The following is a 19,611-nucleotide window of genomic DNA, read 5'->3' on the forward strand; positions in this document are numbered from 1 at the left end:
AAAGCTGTCAAAATATGCCCTCCCTGCAGCCACTGCTGTTCACGCTGCAGGAGAAAGACCAAGCTGAGGAAAGCAAATAAGCAATTTTGAGCTGAGTATTGTGTATCGGGAAGGATGATTTTTAAGAACTTAAAACAGCTTCTGGGCCTTGTCTCTCCTCAGAAGCAAATCCAAACACATTATGTACAGGGCTCATAGGACATCTTGTCATATGCAAGACTGGGAAGATAACATGGTTATTTGAGATACTAGCTTGATGTCTGTGATTTTTGTCATTTAAGATAAAAATTGATATATAAGGGGTCCACTTCTCAGCTGGTGTAAGTTGTCTTCGTTTCCTTGACCACAGTGGAGCTGAAGTTTATACCAGCTGAGGTAGAATTTGCCATGTGCAATATTTAAAATATGGTGGTGTTTGCTCACATACAACCAAAGCTGTAGGTACTCACTCTCTGAGCAAAGCTATGCCTGTTGCTTTTTGTCTGTAGACCAGCCTCCTATTTTCAGTTTATTACACTCCATAAATGGGTGCGATTTTTGTGTGTTACTAAAGAGCACTCAAAGCTTGTAAGACTTAACAAACAGGAATTAAAACTACTCAGAACTTTTTTTTTATGATGCATAGAAAATGAGTATCTCACTCTGTTAATGATCTCTGAACTTATTGAGCACAAAATTGGCCAAAATGTGCCCAACAAATATCTTGAAAGAAATCTTGTCTAGTAGGTCTCTTTGATGAAATCTCCCTAGATGTAATTTAAAATACTATTGCATTGTTGGTGGCAACAGTTACATGGCTTCACCTCGGGAATATCTTGCTCTCATTCTAATTTATATTTCTTGTGATCTTCCTTTTGTTCTTCCGTCAGTCTTATGTAGATATATCTGATTTATTTATCTCATGCTTATCACCATAGTAACTCAGTCAGTAGGAGTCTTGCCATTGGTTTTAACAGTAACAAGCCTAGGCCTTATGGTTTGTGTATGTATTTGTATTTTCTCAAAGTATTTAGAAAATCATGTGCTACAGGACCAAATTCTACACTGACTATGGGCAAAACTCCCATTAGCCTCCTGTGAGATGTAAGTCAGGGTAGAATGTAAGGAGAATTTGACCCGTGTAGTTCATTGCTTATTTACTGTACTGTTTGTATGATACTAGTGTTTGACTTGGCCAGTTAGGACGAGTAGGGGTCTCCTGTTTTGTCTGACATTTATACATTGGAACTTGGAGTCAGAGTGCACAAAGGGTTGGAGAAAAATTATCTCCTAATAAACACTTTTCCTAGGAGATGAGATTCTGTCCACTGTGCTCCTGTTGCAGATTATTAACCAAATAGTGTGTTGCCATGGTTGGCTTTTCTGAGATAGGTGCATGAAGGGGGGGTTTCCTACATAACTGTATAGGGGACCCCCTACTGTCCTGGCAAAGGAAGGTTTGTAAACACAATGGAGATTTAAGGGCCACATTTGTGGTTGGCCCCTGTGTGTGTGTGTGTGTGGTGTGAGAGAGAGACACACACAAGGTGAGCGCAAAGAGTTTTCCCCTTCCTTATGCCCTCCCACTGTGGCTAGCCATAATCACAGCCCCATTGTTCTCCTGAGTGGAGGCACTACTCCCTGATAACACCTCCCTGGTGGGACAAGGGGCATGGAAAGAGGCTAGGACATAGCATCTTCTGTAATACTAGTGGGAGGAGTTGTGGAGGGCAGTACATGTACAATGGACACACTTCCCTATATGATAGGTTGGTCTAGGAGATGTAGTGTGAGCTGCAGATTGGAACCTAGAAAGCCCTGAGTTTTTTTAATCCTGATTCTGCTACAGGTTGCTTTGTGGCCTTATGCAAGTCATGTGGAGCTGCACCATCCCATCAGAGGCACCGGATATGCCTCGCTGATCTCTCCAGCATTCAGGGAGCATGCAACTGCTACTCACACCCGTTTATGGTGTCGCAAACTCCTTGCAAGGCAGCCACTGAGAGCTTTAAATGTATGCCAACCATTTTTTGCCGCTAGGTTCAGAGCTATGGCATTCAACCTACATGAATTCCTCAGCCATTTTCAGTTCATGTAAACAACAATGTCTAAAATGAAGGAGCCAAAAATAGAGACCAGTTCCAAGGAAAGACGTGTGAGGGGTGTTCATTTAACAAACAGCAAAAGGGAGCCTTTAATTCAGTTTCTCTGCAGTGCATTAGAACCATAGTATGGAGTCAGGGTCAGAGAGTGCTGACAGCTTTACAGCAGCAGTTGTATTCACAAGCAACCAGATAGTCAATTTAATGCTCTTCAGAAATTTTTATTTTTAGAGTTCTGCATTTAGAACTCTTGTCCCAATCCAAAATCCATTGATTGACGCCACTGGGTGTTGGAAGAGCCTCGATAGGTGGGATTTTTCAAAAGTGCCTAAGTAAATTAGGAGCACAGATCCCAGCAGAGGTCTATAGAATTTGTGTTTCTAAGTCACTTAGGTGTTTTTTAAAATTCCACCTTCTATTACTATCTTACAACAGAGAACCCGTGTCATCTTAGTAGCAAGGGTAGCATGGAAAATCTAAGCAGAACAAGGAAATATGTGTATCCATGTCCAATAATCCTGCTTACATGACATAATTTTGACTTAGTCAACATGCAGGGTAAAATTCCAGTACTGATTGTTGTTAATATTTAAATTAATTACCACTTAATATTTTTAGTACTAAATTTCTTCATTTTACAAATTAAGGTCCTGATCCTGCATACACTTGTGCTCAATACGTAACTTTAAGCACATAAGAGAGGGGCATTGTCTAATATCCTGGGTCTGACACAGCTACAACACCGCTGCATATATTTAAGCACATAAGCATTCCCATGGAAGCTAATGATACGTAGAAGTTAAGCATGTTTGTGAGGCTTTGCAGGATTGAGGTCTAAGGCCTTGATCCTTCATATTGCTGTGTAGGGCTCTATTACTGCATTTTGCCCCATCATATCTAGTGGGACTTCTTGGATGTGTATCCCTTTGCAGTTCCAGGCTTACTGTACGAAGAGAAGATCTTTGCCTGGAAAACTGTCTAAGCAAAACCAGGAGGTAATGCACACCTCCTGTTATGCCCAACTCCCCACTTGTGCACAATGAGACACTCCTTAATAATTTATGGTAGGGAGCAATTTCAATTGAAATGAAGTGAGAAGTGCCACCCCCAAATCTATTACACGCCAAATGATTCCCAGGGTTTTCCAAGCTGAGTGTTCCCATGTTCATGAGCTACAGAGGGTGGGGCAGATTGATTTATGTGGGTGTTTGTGTGCCTTGTTTTTGATGGTCCATTAATTTTATTTGTATTCCCTGCATTATGGCTGAGTAAACACTGAAGCCCAGATCAGCTGAGCTGGATTTGCACATGGAGGGGACACTCTGTGCTTGGATCCTCACCTTCCTTTGGTGTGTGCGTGCATGTGCATTCTCTCTCCTCGATGGGGGCTGGGGACTTGGCCAGGCATAGAGTTGAAGGGAAGGGGCTGTTCTCCAGGGCAGCAAGCCTGTTCTCCTCCTGGATAAATCTGTGTTTCCTCTCCCTAGCTATTACTATTACTTTTTCAGCCAATGGCAGGGCAGCTCCTGCTGGTACTCTGCTGTGCTGCCAGAGATGAAGGGTCTAGCAGAGCCACGAGCAGGCTCTGTAGCAGCACAGAGGCAAGGTTCCTGCAGCTTTCAAAATCCACAGCCCCCAAGTATCTCTCAACAGACGGAACAAAGCAAGGGAAACTTAGAGTTCTCCTCTTATACCTTAGCCCTTCCTGTGGGTTTTTCTAAGGAAGATAGCGATTAACGACATGTAAATAAGTGAGTCACTGCCAGGGCACAAGTAGTTCTATACAATCGTTATAAGAAGCAAGCAGCTATTGAATAATAGAAGTGCCAACTCCAAACACTGTTGCTTCTTGTCCTGTTGTCCATTGCTTCTTCTCCTATCCTTTGTGAATAAGAACAATTTTTCCCCCTCCTCCTTGTAACAACCTTTTATGTACTTGAAAACTGTTATCATGTCCTCTGTCTTCTCTGCTCCAGACTAAACAAACCCAATTTTTTCAATCTTCCCTCATGTTTTCTAGACCTTTAATAGTTTTTGTTGCTCTTCTCTGGACTTTCTCCAGTTTGTCCACATAGTTCACATGTGGTGCTTCAACAGTGACCTCGCTGCTCCACTGCACATTCTTCTTTTATACTAACTTGGTTGTCCAGTGGATTTAGACTTTGCTAAATAGGTTAAATTCAAACATATTTATTCTCACTGTGCTTTGGGAAAAAAATCAGAATTTAGAATACCGAATGCCAGAGTGAGATCCTCTTAGTTGTACTAAGTAATGCCTTACTCTGCAAGTCGCTCTATTGACTCTTTGTGGAGTAAGGTGTTATTCAAAGTGAATAAGGGTATCAGAATCTGATACTAAATAAATATTAAACTAATGGACATTTTAAGATGCCCATGTAATATTCGTTCCTCTTTAAGAATATTGCATTTTTGCATAATGTTGTTCATTGTGCTTCTGTGGATCACTGTATTGTGTTTACAGAACACACTTTAAAATCCGTCTAAAACTCCTTTGGATTTTTAAAAACTCTAGCCTCCATTGAATTCCTACCATGTGTCTCCCGTCTTAATGACGTATCAATTCCTCTCTTCCATGGTGAAAAACGAATAGTCTCAAAGACTGCCCACAGCTCCAGAGAGAGAAAAATAAAGCTAGATGCTTTCCTAAGACCAATGCCTGAGTGCTGAAGACACAATGGTAATTTTCTCTTTCATGAGACCACTGCAAATTCCCTCACACTGAAGGTGTCACGGATTGCTTGGTATTCGGCACCAGGCTCTTGTTTATCCATAGTGGACAACCCTAACATATGTTTACCAAAGGTCACCTTCTGTTACTGAAGTGTCACTGAAGGTGTCAAAGACCAGGCGCTGAATCTATCTCCTCATGTCACACTGCAGTCCTTACTTATAAATGTGAGCTCAAGGGGACTATAACACCATGCAGAGCTCCTGCCCTAAAGTCAGCAGTCATGGAATTAAGCTTTTCTGCTCACTGCACCTGAGCAGGCGGAGACACTTAGGGCTTGTCTACATCACAAAGTTGCAGCGCTGGTGAGGGGGTTACAGCGCTGCAACTTAGGAGGTGTACACATCTGCAGGGCATCACCAGCGCTGCAACTCCCTGTTTGCAGCGCTGGCCGTACTCCCGTTTTGTCTCGGGTGTAGAGGATCCAGCGCTGGTGATCCAGCGCTGGTAATCAAGTGTAGACACTTACCAGCGCTTTTCTTGACCTCCGTGGAATAAGCAGGTATCCCAGCATACCTGAGGAAGCCTCTGGTAATCAAGCTGGTCTCCTTCCCCGGTTTGCTCTCGCGTTCCCCGAACAAGCAGGTCTCCTTCCCTGCGGTTTGCAGGGTGGTTCGGGGAACGCGAGAGCAAACCGCGGCGAAGCTGGTCTCCTTCCCCGGTTTGCTCTCGCGTTCCCCGAACCCGAGCAAGCAGGTCTCCTTCCCTGCGGTTTGCAGGGTGGTTCGGGGAACGCGAGAGCAAACCGCGGCGAAGCTTGTCTCCTTTCCCGGTTTGCTCTCGCGTTCCCCGAACCCGAGCAAGCAGGTCTCCTTCCCTGCGGTTTGCAGGGTGGTTCGGGGAACGCGAGAGCAAACCGCGGTGAAGCTGGTCTCCTTCCCCGGTTTGCTCTCGCGTTCCCCGAACCCCCCTTGAAGCCGCCCAACAGCGCTGCAGTGTGGCCACATCTAACACCACTTGCAGCGCTGGTTGCTGTAAGTTCGGCCACTCTGCAGCGCTGGCCCTATACAGCTGTACTAATACAGCTGTAACAACCAGCGCTGCAAAACTGTAGATGTAGACATACCCTTAGGATAATAACTCCTGATGGAAGGCTCATGTAGGGCTCAGCAAGGCATGTAAGCATGTGCCTAACTCTGAGCTTGTGAGAAACCACCTTAAAGTCAATGTGAGTGTTTACATGTGTAAAGTTAGGCATATGCTTAAGTGCCTTGCAGAACTGGGTCCTTAGGAGCGAAGAGTCTGACCATGGCACTGAAATCATTTCTCCAGATACTGTGCACTGTTAGAGCACTTTAAAAGTGCTTTTCTATGTGTTTACATCATCAAAGCAAAGCTCCAACTTGAGAGGCAAGAAAAAGCATGTGATCTCATGATCTTTTAAATGTTGTCTGTGGCCTATGCTGCAATTATTCATAATATTGTGGCTGGGTTTATGATGTGAACAGCACCAGTTTCATTTTTTTGGTGGGGGAATGAGAACAGAAATAGATAATTACCATGTTGCTATGACCATATGCTCAAATGCTTTAAATGCAAAACACAATTCAGCTTTAATGCTAGAGCTGCAACTAGTGCCTCACCATAGTTGTTGACACGGTCTCGTACTAATGCATCGAACCTCTATAGCCCCTTTGTTCTGAGGATCTCAAAATGCTGTATTACCAGGGTTAATTATGTCTCACAACTTGCCTATGAAGGAAGGGGAATTATTTGCCTTATTTTACAGATGGGTTAAGTGGGACAAAGAGCTGTGTATAAGACCTTGATCCAGCAAAACGTTTAAGCACATGTGTCAAGGTTCCTTCTCCACTCTGAACTCTGGGGTACAGCTGTGGGGACCAGCATGAAAGACCCCCTAAGCTTATTTTTATCAGCTTAGGTTAAAAACTTTCCCAAAGGCTCAAATTCCACGTTGGCTTAAACAGTATGCTGCCACCACCAAATGATTTTGACAAAGAATCAGGGAAAGGACCACTTGGAGTCCTGTTCCCCCAAGCCTTGCACCCCCTTTCCTGGGGAAGGCTTGAGAATAATATTCACACTAATTGGTACAAGTGAACACAGACTCAAACCCTTGTATCTTAAGAACAATGAAAAATCAATTGGGTTCTTAAAAGAAGAATTTTAATTAAAGAAAAGGTAAAAGAATCACCTCTGTAAAATCAGGATGGTAAGTACTTTACAGAATAACGAAAGATTCAAAAACACAGAAGATTTCCCCTCTAGGCAAAACTTTAAAGTTACAAAAACAGGGATAAACCTCCCTCTTAGCACAGGGAAAATTCACAAGTTAAAACAAAAGATAACCTAACACATTTCTTTGTTATTACTTACTATTTCTGCAATATTAGATGCTTAGTTTATATATGGCTTAGGGATATGTATTTTCCCTGCCCTGGTTCCATGTTGACTGGGAGAGACAGATAAAAAACCTTCCCCCACAGATTTGAAAGTATCTATTTCCCTTATTGGCCCTTTTGGTCAGGTGCCACCCAGGTTATCTGAGCTTCTTAACCCTTTACAGGTAGAAGAGGAATTAACCCTTTACAGAGTAAAGGGGGATTTTACGCTACCCTTAGCTGTATGTTTATGACAACAAGTTTGACTATAAGCATGTGAGCAGTTCCATTGACTTCAGAAGGGCAACTTGCATGCTTAAAGTTAAGCATATGCTTAAGTGCTTTGCTGAATCAGGGCCTAAATGCCTCGCCCAAGGTCATGCAGTAAGTTAGTGGAGTAGCTGGAAACAGAACTCCGGAGGAGTGAGCCCTGACCCCTAGTCTTCTGCGCTAGCTTTGGCTGTGAAGCTAGAGGGGCCACCTGGGCCATGTCCCAACCACTTTTTGGCCCATAGAGCCCAACTCCAGGAAGGTGATCTGGTGGAGTCAGGGCTAGGAAGGGGGTGGGGCAAGGTTGGGGGAGGGCCTCAGCTGCACTCTGTGACCTGTGTCAGCAGGCCAAGGTGGGGAGCTGGCCCAGCCTGTGGGACAGAAGCCACTGAAGGGTGAGTGCAGGGTGGGCTCGCTCTCCAACCCCCGCCCCATGCCTCTGACACTCTGGAGGCAAGACCTGACCCCTCCCTGTGTGGCTCCCCCACTTGGTGCACCGTAGCTCAACTACACGATAATAGTGTTCAAACCTTACAGCTTTAGAGACAACTCATATTTTCTCATACAGTCAAAGGAGAACTGCAGGTCCTACAATAACGACAGTAGAGATGAGAGAATACTGCTCACTTATGCATCCTGAATAGCCAAGTCACAGCCCTGGCCAAAGTGTGCAAATAAATTAATGGAATGACTAATAATGAATGAGGATAAATCTCCCCCAACACACACTCATGTCACTAATTTCCCCCCACTATTGTACTCTCACCTTGGCAGGACATTGAAAGGTGACTTGCAGGCTTTTGTGGGATCTGAAAATAATTTTTACAATACGATTACTGTCATGTCGCTTCCTTCTGCTCTGCTTATGAGAGAACCAGACTCTACGGGATATTTGCCACATAAGGAGGCTTTATTTTATCTTTCAAAACAAAGTGACAAACATAATTTTGTTTATAAATAATGTGAGAATCTGATAACAAGCATAAAGGGATAATGCATCAGAAAGCAATTCTCTTTTGTTGGAGAGCTGAGACTTAAAGAATAAAAAACCCTGCTGAATTAGTTCACAGGCACACTGGTTGTATTTGCTTATCACTTGTCATAAGTACAAAAAACACAGTGCACAAGCTACTCATTCATCAGAATTCAGAACATATGTTCCTCTCCTGCAGATGCTACATGAACTATAGTGTTTATTGAAAGAGCAGCAAAGAATCCTGTGGCACCTTATAGACTAACAGACGTTTTGGAGCATGAGCTTTCGTGGGTGAGTACCCACTTTGTCGGATGCATGTCATCCGACGAAGTGGGTATTCACCCACAAAAGCTCATGCTCCAAAACGTCTGTTAGTCTATAAGGTGCCACAGGATTCTTTGCTGCTTTTACAGATCCAGACTAACACGGCTACCCCGCTAATGTTTATTGAAGGTTTTAGATTGCAACTTGCAACAAGATTTTGTGTTGTCAACAAGGCTTTATGAGTGACCTTCAGCATCCATGTGAATTGTTATATATAATCCATGGAAGAATTTCAAACAGAACAGGTGAAAGGTTTTCAATCTGCATGCTATCTAACAACTGCTGACTACTTAAGCAACCATCAGGGTCAACCTCATGTCTTACATGAATAGAAGGGTTATGGAAATATTAGGATAAAAATGTGTACTCTTACATTATTGCTCTTGGAAAATCTTGTAAAAGTAATAGGTCTTTTCAACCCATCAGTATATCTTTCCATCAATGTCTCATTCTTCCTCTGCAATATCTGTTTGTCACTGGAATAAAAGAGATGAGAATTGAGAGTGTCTTGTCACAGTTTACGTATCACTCAGTTAGTGACAAGGAAATCTACTAATCAATTTTTCCTCTGTACATTTTCCCTTTTGTTGTCAATAATGCATTTGATGCCATGTCTACATTCTTAAGAGGCATTGTGACATAAGCTCCATTTCTTTCTTAGTAAATATCATCATTTAGTCTGGTATGTGACTGTAGAAGCATTTTATATAATGGATTAAATTTGTCACACCCACTTTACAACATTTGTCCTCCTGGTTTATTGCTAAAACTTGTTTCACTTTTGAAAACATTTCGCCTTTGCAGCCAGAAAAATTAAAAAGACAGATTGCATCAATGAGCTGTTTGGTGTATGGGAAAGGTAGCGTTAAAGCCACCAAGGGAGGAAAGCTTAATGCATTAGATTTTCACCTCTGGAGACCAGGGATTAAATCATGAATGTGGCCATTTCATCCCAGTTTCTACTGAACATTTATTTATATCAAAAACCTACTAACAATCTGGTGAAATTTGCTATGATTGGCAATTATTATTATTATTAATAATGTATTATTATGCCCAATCCTGAAGATCTTGCTCAGTGTTTACTCAGACAAAACTCTCTGACTCATGAATTACCTGATGTTTAAGATCTTATTCACCAGTGTCAGACTTATATGCAGTATACGGTAATTTACCATTCAAACAATCTGAATTGAAAATGTGTTAATATAGTTAATATGCCAGGACGTATCTCCATTAATGGCCTTCAGTGAAGTGATTGACACATGTTGGCTTGTTTTCTTTTGATAACTGTTAGAGATGAGCTGAACAACACTCTGGATCCAAATCCCTTTAATCTTTTGGAAACTTTTGGACCTGGATCCAAATTTTGCAGCTTGTGCTCACCTCTGGTTAAAATGCAGAGACATTGGCATTGCAGAAATGTTTAGAACTGTCTCTGCTTTCCAGCTGTTTGATTTGAGTTGTCCTAAGGAACATTGATGTGTTCTGTTTCTTTTTTACTTTGCCAGGCATCTGTTGAGTGCAGTTTTGTAAGGAATTCATATTCCTTTGCTTTCCTTGGCTTCAAGAATCATTTGCTTTACTGTAGAAGGTGCTCTGTAGCTTCTGAGGGAAACAAACATAATTATGTTGACGGACATGTACAGCTGTAATGATATTATATTGGGTTGTGTTCTTTTATTCTTTCCATAACCACTTTAAAGACTTCTACTGAACAGAATGAATTATTAGTGCAGGTGTTATTGCAGCAATTGATTTTTTCACATATAAATGGATGAAAGGATCTATACTAATCATTTGGATGTGTGTGCCTCTTAAATAATGCCATATATCTCTACCACAGCTGCATAATATACTTTTTATTTAAATCAAAGTGTAGTGTTAAAGATTACTGTGTAAGAACTGTTGGACTCCATGTGCAATCTACGACAGATTGCACGTGAAGGTACACAGCGCCATGGGCAATCAATGACAGATTACATATGACTAGATCACGTTCAGTTGATGATGGATTATATGTGAATCTATACAGAAACAAAGGCAGTCTATGACGTTACATGGCACTGTACGCAGAGCCATGTGCAATCAATGACAGATTATGACTGACAGTACTATTTCACAAACCTTTGATCCAAGTGGATGGTTCCCTTTGACTTCACCACAGGGTAACTGCCTATATGGACAGCAGTCCAGCACATAATAAAAAGGCCACTTTGTGCCCAGAGTTATACCCCATGCGATCCTGTTTGAACCAATGGGTTTGAATGGGATGCTAGTCAGGGCAGAACTGGGCCTGGTGTAGTCACACCATCAATCACTCTGACACTGATAGAAGTCCCAGTGCAGATTTCAACTGGAGTCATTCAATCTAGATCTGGCCAGCACGCACGCAGAGACCTGGCCTGTTTTCAGATTTCATTACAGACTCAAAACAGCCCAGGTTTTGGTGAAAGGCTGACTAAGGTTCAACAACCTGCCAAGTGAATCTTGGGTGAACTTGGGCTGATTTATGGGGCCAGATCCTGACTTGCTCCAGACACTCTGTGCTGCTCTGACATGCCTTGGCTGTAGAATGACCCTGTTAGGGTTCCCTCCCCACTTTGAAGTCTAGGGTACAAATGTGGGGACCCACATGAAAGACCCCTTAAGCTTATTTCTACCAGCTTAGGTTAAAAATTTTCCCAAGGCACAAATTCTTCCTTGCCCTTGGACAGTATGCTGCCACCACCAAGTGAGGTAGACAAAGATTCAGGGAAAGGACCACTTGGAGTTTCTGTTTCCCCCAACTATCACCATAAGCCCCTTTACCCCCTTTCCTGGGGAGGCTTGAGAGTAATCAAGGTGAGCACTTAGCTGTATGTTTATAACAGGTCCCTTACATGCAGTTGCAGCCAGCTGTAATTTAGAGCAGCCATGATGAACCCAGCAAGCCTCAGCTTCAGGGAAGAGCAAAGGTTGGAAGCTGATTTTGCTCATTCATGCTCCTTTCTCACCTTCCCCCTTAGACTGTGCTGGGGGAGCTCTGGCGCAGCTGAGTGTCTGAGCCTTTGAGTTTCATATTGCAATATGTTCAGCAGAACAAAGCACGTGGCAGATGAATGCTCCTGTTAGATGCTGCAGCTTGCTACTCACTGCCATGCAGCTCCAAGCAATTCTGAGTGCTGTTTTAATGCTCACCTGAATGTCAAGCCTTCCCTTCATTTTGTTGAGCATCCTTAATGCAAGCACCCTTTGGGTTGCTCCAGAGCAGCAAACACATGCAGAAACAAGACTCAGACCAAACAAGAACTAAGTAAAAGTCCATCTAAGTCAATAAAATTGTATCTTGGATTTAAAAATAGCCACTTATAATCCCCCAAGGGTGAAGAATTCCCTCATGAACAAAGGACTGAGCACTGAATGACCTTGTCCAAATGCATGGCATTTTTAACAGACTAGATGGAACAGAACAAAAGGCTCATCCAGCTACGCTCGGGGACCAGCAAATCATTCAAATAACTTGACAAAAGACAATCCAGAGACCTATAACTATTAATGAAACCTTGCAATGGCTGTGTTGTTTGCTTGCATGTTCTAGACAGATTCTAAAGTTCAAGAGGGACTAAGAGTTTGCATTGTTGAATTGTCCAAATATACGTATGAGACTTTAACCGTTCTATGGTTAGTGTAATTATAATTCTTCTTCGAGTGATTGCTCACATCCATTCCAGTTAGGTGTGCGCGCCGCGCGTGCACGTTCGTCGGAAACTTTTTACCCTAGCAACTCCAGTGGGCCGGCAGGTCGCCCCCTGGAGTGGCGCCGCCATGGCACCCAATATATATCCCTGCCGGCCCACCCGCTCCTCAGTTCCTTCTTACCGCCGTGTCGGTCGTTGGAACTGTGGAGCGCGGCATAGCTGTCCTCCACGTCCCTAGCTCTCCTTGTTTTTCTATCGTTATCTCTATTGTAGTTGTTAATTAGACTGTTAGTTAGATAGTAGTAGTTAAGTGTTAAGTAGTTGTAAATAGTTTTTCGCCGGGGGCTTAGCCCTTCCCGGCACCCGGCACCGGGCTCATGCCTGGTTCGCCGGGCTTCAAGCAGTGTGCGGCCTGCAAGAAGCCTATGCCCACGAGCGACCCCCACGACGCGTGCCTGAAGTGCCTGGGGGAATCGCATAGATCCGACAAGTGCCGCATCTGCAAGGCTTTTAAGCCAAGGACTAAGAAGGAGAGGGATCAAAGGCTCCGGACTCTCCTCCTGGAGGCGGCACTTGACCCGGCGGCTTCGCAGGCCGTGATGTCGGCGCCGGCACCGGATCGCACCGGCACCGAGAAGACTCCCCGGCACCGACCTTCTCCGGCACCGGGGACAGAGCCTAGGCCGTCGAAGTCCACTACTCCGGCCAGGCACACCCGAGTGGAGCGCCCGGCCTCAGCATCGGCCGCGGCGCCGCCGGCACCGTCGACTCCGGGCCCGGCGGGTCCGTCGAGTCCGGTGCCGCCAAGCTCCCCCATGACATCTGGGGTCGAGATAGTGGTGCCATCTACACCAGAGACCTTCGCCTCGGCACGGGACCTCATAGCCATGACCGAGCCCACTCAGCTACCACCCCCGGTACCTCCGGTGCGGGTTGTGTCCAGAGGCAAGCCTATGATGTCGGCACCGTCCCGGGACTCTCGCTCTCGCTCCAGGTCCCGACGTCAGGGTCGCTCCAGATCCCGCCGCCGCTCGCAGTCCCGGCACCGCTCCCCTCAGCGGTACCGGTCGCACTCGCGGCACCGGTCGACACCGAGACGATCGCGGTCAGACTCCAGCCGTCGTTACCGGCACCGCGAGTCCAGGAGCCGATCCAGACGTTCGCCGCACCGGTCGACCTCCCGGCGCCGAGCTGGTGGCAGGTCCCGGTCCCGGTCGACCTCCCGGTACCGAACCGGTGGCAGGTCCCGATCCCGGCACCGAAGCGGCGCCCGGTACCGATCCAGATCCCGGCAACGTGGCAGAACTCGGTCCCGCTCCCGGCACCGTTACGACTCCCGGCACCGGTCCCCGGCACCGAGACGATCGCCCGTGCCGGCCCGCGCGGACCCTTACCATCCAGGGTCCGCCCCGCCATGGCCCTCGAGGCAGCCGTCCGTGTCTTCGCTGGCGGACAGTGGGTACGCGCTCGGCACCGACCGGCAGGCGGCGCTGTTCAGCGAGCCTCCACAGCAGGACGCAGCCCCACAGCAATGGGGTTTCTGGACACCCTGGGCGTATCATCAGGCCCAGGGCCCCCAACAGCTCCCTGCTAGGCCGGCGACTGCAGAGCGCAGGGCACCTGAGGCCTCGTTGTCTCGCCCCCCTCCCTCCCCGGATGGGGAGGAAGGATCCAAGCAACAGGACTCCACTTTGGCTCCTGAGGCAGAGGCGAGGGCCGAGGGAGACCCCCCTTTAGACACCTTCTTGCCGGGGGTCTCCTCATCTTCTTCCCCTGATGAAGCGGTGGCTGGGACCTCCTCCAACAGCCCCCCCCCGCTGGACCTCAGGGCGCACCAGGACCTCCTCCGGCGAGTAGCCCAAAACCTGAGTCTACAAGCCGAGGAGGTCTCGGAGGTAGAGGACCCTATTGTCACCATCCTCTCCGCAGACGCTCCCACCAGGGTCGCCCTGCCGTTCATACGGACCATCCAGGCCAACGCCACCACCATCTGGCAGTCCCCGGCCTCCATTCCTCCCACTGCGAAGGGCGTCGAGAGGAAGTACATGGCTCCTTCTAAGGGCTACGAGTACCTCCACGTACACCCGACTCCGTGTTCCCTGGTGGTCCAATCCGTCAATGATAAGGAGCGTCATGGTCAGGAGGCTCCAGCCCCCAAATCCAGGGAGGCTAGGCGGATGGACCTCCTCGGCCGTAAGGTGTACTCGGCGGGGGCGCTGCAACTCAGGGTCTCCAACCAACAGGCCCTGTTAAGTAGATACGCCTTTAACTCCTGGGTGGCAGCAGACAAATTCAAGGAGCTGTTGCCACAAGACGCTCGTCAGGAGTTTGCGGCCATCTTAGAGGAAGGCAAGAAGGTCGCACGCACGTCCTTGCAAGCCTCTCTGGACGCTGCGGATTCGGCTGCCCGTACCCTCACGTCGGGTGTAACAATGCGTCGCCTCTCCTGGCTGCAGGTTTCCGGCCTTCCGCCGGAGCTCCAGCACACAATACAGGACCTTCCTTTTGAAGGCCAAGGGCTGTTTTCGGATAAGACAGACCCTAGACTAAAGAATCTAAAAGACAACCGCGTCATCATGAGGTCACTGGGGATGCACACTCCAGTGACGCAGCGCAGACCCTTCCGGCCGCAGCAACAGCAACAACAGCGCAGGCCGTATCTCCAGTTCCGCCAGCGGCAGGACCTTAACAGGCGCCGCGGCAGGAACGGAAGGCGCAGGCACTCGGGGAACCAAGGGGGCCAAACCCAAGGCTCCTCTAAGCCCCCGCCTGGTCCCAAGCCTTCATTTTGAAGGTGCGCCCGAGGGCGCAGTAACAGTTTCCCCATTGGATCCTTTCCCCCCGTTTTCCAACCGCCTTTCTTTTTTCCTCCCGGCGTGGTCCCTAATAACATCAGACCGCTGGGTCTTACGCACGGTGCAGTCGGGATACCGCCTGCAGTTTGTTTCATTTCCTCCTCCCCGCCCCCCTTCCTCGTCCCTCTTCAGGGACCTCTCTCACGAGCAATTCCTTCGGCAGGAGGTGCAGACGCTCCTCCGCAAAGGAGCTATAGAGGCGGTGCCGGAGAACGAGAAAGGCAAGGGGTTTTATTCCCGCTACTTTCTGATCCCCAAGGCCAAGGGAGGCCTCAGGCCCATCCTCGACCTGCGAGAGCTCAACAAGTACCTGGTGAAGTTGAAGTTCCGCATGGTTTCCTTGGGGACCATTATCCCATCCCTGGATCCGGGAGACTGGTACGCCGCCCTCGACATGCAGGACGCGTATTTCCACATTGCTATCTGGCCACCCCACAGACGTTTCCTTCGCTTCGTTGTGGGGTCTCTGCATTACCAATTTGCAGTCCTCCCATTTGGCTTGTCCACGGCCCCGAGAGTGTTTACGAAATGCATGGCAGTTGTTGTGGCGCAGCTTCGGCACAGTCGTATCCACGTGTTCCCGTATCTGGACGATTGGTTGATTCGGGGCACGTCGGAACAACAAGTCTGCAGCCATGTCCGTGTGATCACCGACATGTTCGCCACTCTGGGCCTCTTGGTGAACACAGACAAGTCCACCCTGGCCCCCACACAAAGGGTGGAATTCATCGGGGCCGTCCTGGACGCCACTGTGGGCAGGGCCTTGCTGCCATTGCAGCGGTTCCAGGCCTTGTCGGCAATCGTGCAACGACTACAGACAGCCCCCCTGACGTCAGTGAGGACGTGTCTAACCCTGTTAGGCCACATGGCGGCCTGTACTTTCGTGACCAATTACGCTCGGCTCCGCATGAGGCCACTCCAGCTGTGGCTCATCAGTCATTACAGGCCGACAAGACAGCCACTAGATATGTTAATCACGATCCCCCAGAGGGTCTTAGATTCTCTCGGCTGGTGGCTGGACCAGTCAGTGTTGTGTGCGGGTCTCCCCTTCCACCCATCTCAGCCCTCGGTGTCCCTAACAACAGATGCCTCAGATCTCGGCTGGGGGGCCCACGCAGGGGCCCTGAGGACGCAGGGCCTGTGGTCCCAGGAGGAGGTGCGGCTACACATCAACATGCGGGAGTTGAGAGCGGTCCGTCTTGCTTGTCAAACGTTCTGTCATCAGCTCCAGGGTCGTTGTGTCGCGGTGTTCACCGACAACACGACGACCATGTATTATATCAACAAGCAGGGCGGCACCAGATCCTCCTCCCTGTGCCACGAGGCGATACGACTCTGGGATTTTTGTGTAGCCCACTCCATTCACCTCATGGCTTCCTTCCTCCCCGGAGTACGGAACACGCTGGCGGATCGATTGAGCAGATCCTTCCTGTCACACGAGTGGTCCCTTCGCCCGGACGTCGCCCTCTCCATCTTCCGGAGGTGGGGTTATCCCCGGGTGGACCTCTTCGCGGCCAAGGGGAACAGGAAGTGCCAAGCGTTCTGCTCCTTTCAGGGCAGGGAACCCGGGTCGATAGCGGATGCCTTCCTCATCCAGTGGTCGACCCACCTGTACTATGCATTTCCCCCATTCCCGTTGGTCCACAGGGTCCTTCTGAAGGTGCGCAGGGACAGGGCTCATGTGATCATGGTAGCCCCGGCGTGGCCCAGACAGCACTGGTACCCCATGCTGCTGGACCTGGCCATAGCCGACCCAGTTCCCCTGCCCCTTCATCCGGACCTGATTACCCAGGAGCACGGGACCCTCTGTCACCCGGACCTGCAGTCGCTGCACCTAGCGGCGTGGCTCCTGCGTGGCTGACTGGCTCTGAGCTGCGCTGTTCCACGCCGGTGAGGGAAGTGCTCTTGGGCAGCAGAAAGCCGTCCACAAGAGCGACATATTTGGCCAAATGGAAGCGCTTCTCCTATTGGTGCGTGGAGAGAAATCTCCGCCCTATGGAAGTTTCAGTAGCCAACATCTTAGACTACATTTGGTCCCTCAAAGGGCAAGGTCTGGCCATATCGTCGTTACGAGTCCACCTAGCGGCTATCTCCACCTTTCACCCGGGTGCGGATGGTAACTCTGTTTTTTCCCACCCGACGGTGTCTAGATTCCTTAAAGGGCTGGAACGTTTATACCCTAACGTCCGTCCCCCTGCTCCAACCTGGGATCTTAACCTGGTGTTGTCCCGACTCATGGGGCCCCCCTTTGAGCCGTTAGCTACTTGCTCCCTGCTTTACCTCTCTTGGAAGACGGCCTTTCTAGTAGCTATCACCTCAGCTAGACGGGTGTCGGAACTCCGGGCTCTTGTGGTAGACCCCCCATACACGGTCTTCCACAAGGACAAGGTGCAGCTGAGACCACACCCTGCTTTTCTCCCCAAGGTGGTCTCAGCCTTCCACGTCAACCAAGAGATATTCCTCCCGGTTTTTTTCCCGAAACCTCACTCCTCAGGCAGGGAGCAGCAGCTCCACTCGCTTGATGTCCGTAGGGCTCTCGCGTTCTACGTGGAGAGGACCAAGCCCTTCCGCAAATCCCCCCAGCTTTTCGTGGCAGTAGCGGACCGCATGAAAGGGCTTCCTATCTCCTCCCAGAGGTTATCCTCTTGGGTAACGTCCTGCATCAGGACCTGCTATGACTTGGCCCACGTCCCTACGGGCCGTGTGACTGCGCATTCTACCAGGGCGCAGGCGTCGTCGCTGGCTTTCCTCGCCCGCGTGCCCATCCAGGAAATCTGTCGGGCAGCGACCTGGTCATCGGTCCACACCTTTGCTTCCCACTACGCCCTGGTCCAGCAGTCTAGAGAGGATGCGGCCTTCGGATCTGCAGTGCTCCATGCCGCGACTTCTCGCTCCGACCCCACCGCCTAGGTATGGCTTGGGATTCACCTAACTGGAATGGATGTGAGCAATCACTCGAAGAAGAAAAGACGGTTACTCACCTTTGTAACTGTTGTTCTTCGAGATGTGTTGCTCACATCCATTCCACACCCGCCCTCCTTCCCCACTGTCGGAGTCGCCGGCAAGAAGGAACTGAGGAGCGGGTGGGCCGGCAGGGATATATATTGGGCGCCATGGCGGCGCCACTCCAGGGGGCGACCTGCCGGCCCACTGGAGTTGCTAGGGTAAAAAGTTTCCGACGAACGTGCACGCGCGGCGCGCACACCTAACTGGAATGGATGTGAGCAACACATCTCGAAGAACAACAGTTACAAAGGTGAGTAACCGTCTTTTAGTCCTGTCTTCATTTTAGTGAACATAGAACCATTTTCTTTAATGTTTTATGCACTTGGTAGTGAGTGTGGTCGTTGTTTTATGCTCCAAATTTGCACAGTTCAAAGATAAACCACTCAGTTATGCTAAACACTGAAACAATGATGTGACTTTATTTCAGGTATTGTATGAACATTTGTGAACAAGGGGTTCTGGCTGCATTTGTGAAATGGAATGATGGATTTACAGCCATTTGTTCATTTCTTAGATATGTTAAGTATCTGCTGAAGAACAGATCAGTAGTTTTAGGAAGACAAATGGGAATTTTGCATGCAGACAATACAAAGACAGAAGAAAACTGATTGATTAGCCTATTACGATCTTCAGGTTTTAGGAGCTCAAACCTAGAAATGAGGTGAATGGGTTGATTTTTAGGGCCTAAACAGAACACAATATACAGCACCCAAGAGCAGTTTCTCGTGTGAAGTTTGTAGTTGGCAGCACTTCAAACATAGCATCGGAGCGGAATTAAACATTTTATTTTTCTATCCAATCACTGGCCTAAGTAGCAGCACAAGAGTGGATTGATCTATAAAACCTACAGAAGCGTCTCATACAATTTATGCTTTAGGCAATGTTTTTCTCTTGCTATGGTGTACAGAGCCTAGTACAACAGGGGCCCAAATTGTCTTGGGGTCTTTGCACACTACTGCAATACCAGTAAATAAATACATGTCATAATCGTATTTAATGATGATTTCAGGTGGGATTTCCAAAAGGAGCTTAAGGGAATTAAGCACCTAACTCCAATGGAAATTCAGTGCAGGTGGGAACCTCATTCCCTTAGGGCTGAACCTTAGCTCTGGCACAAGCCCTGAACAAGGGGAGCATGTTGTTGCGCTGCCCATGGAGGGAGTAAACTGAGCTGTGTGCAGCATATGTTCCTTGGTGCACACTGGCACCAGGATGCTGGCCTGGCTGGTGCAGTAGTGGGACGCAGCCTATGCTCTGGCCTTTCCTCTCTAAGTTCTAGCCCCTCTCACTCACCTGCGCAAGGGGAGATATAGCAACTTTGTGGGGTC

At 48.2% G+C, this 19,611-nt stretch overlaps 1 protein-coding gene across 1 annotated transcript in view; it reads left to right on the plus strand.

Annotated features, from left to right (window-relative positions):
- COQ7 (coenzyme Q7, hydroxylase) overlaps positions 1-19,198 on the plus strand; it is a 34,629-nt gene extending 15,431 nt beyond the window's left edge. The window contains exon 7 of the mRNA XM_050967772.1: positions 18,711-19,198. The gene's annotated coding sequence lies outside the window, so the exon portion shown is untranslated. The remainder of the gene's footprint in view (positions 1-18,710) is intronic.
- The last annotated feature ends 413 nt before the right edge of the window (positions 19,199-19,611 follow it).

This window comes from Gopherus flavomarginatus, chromosome 9 (genome assembly GCF_025201925.1).
Source record: "Gopherus flavomarginatus isolate rGopFla2 chromosome 9, rGopFla2.mat.asm, whole genome shotgun sequence".
Lineage (NCBI taxonomy): Eukaryota > Metazoa > Chordata > Testudines > Testudinidae > Gopherus > Gopherus flavomarginatus.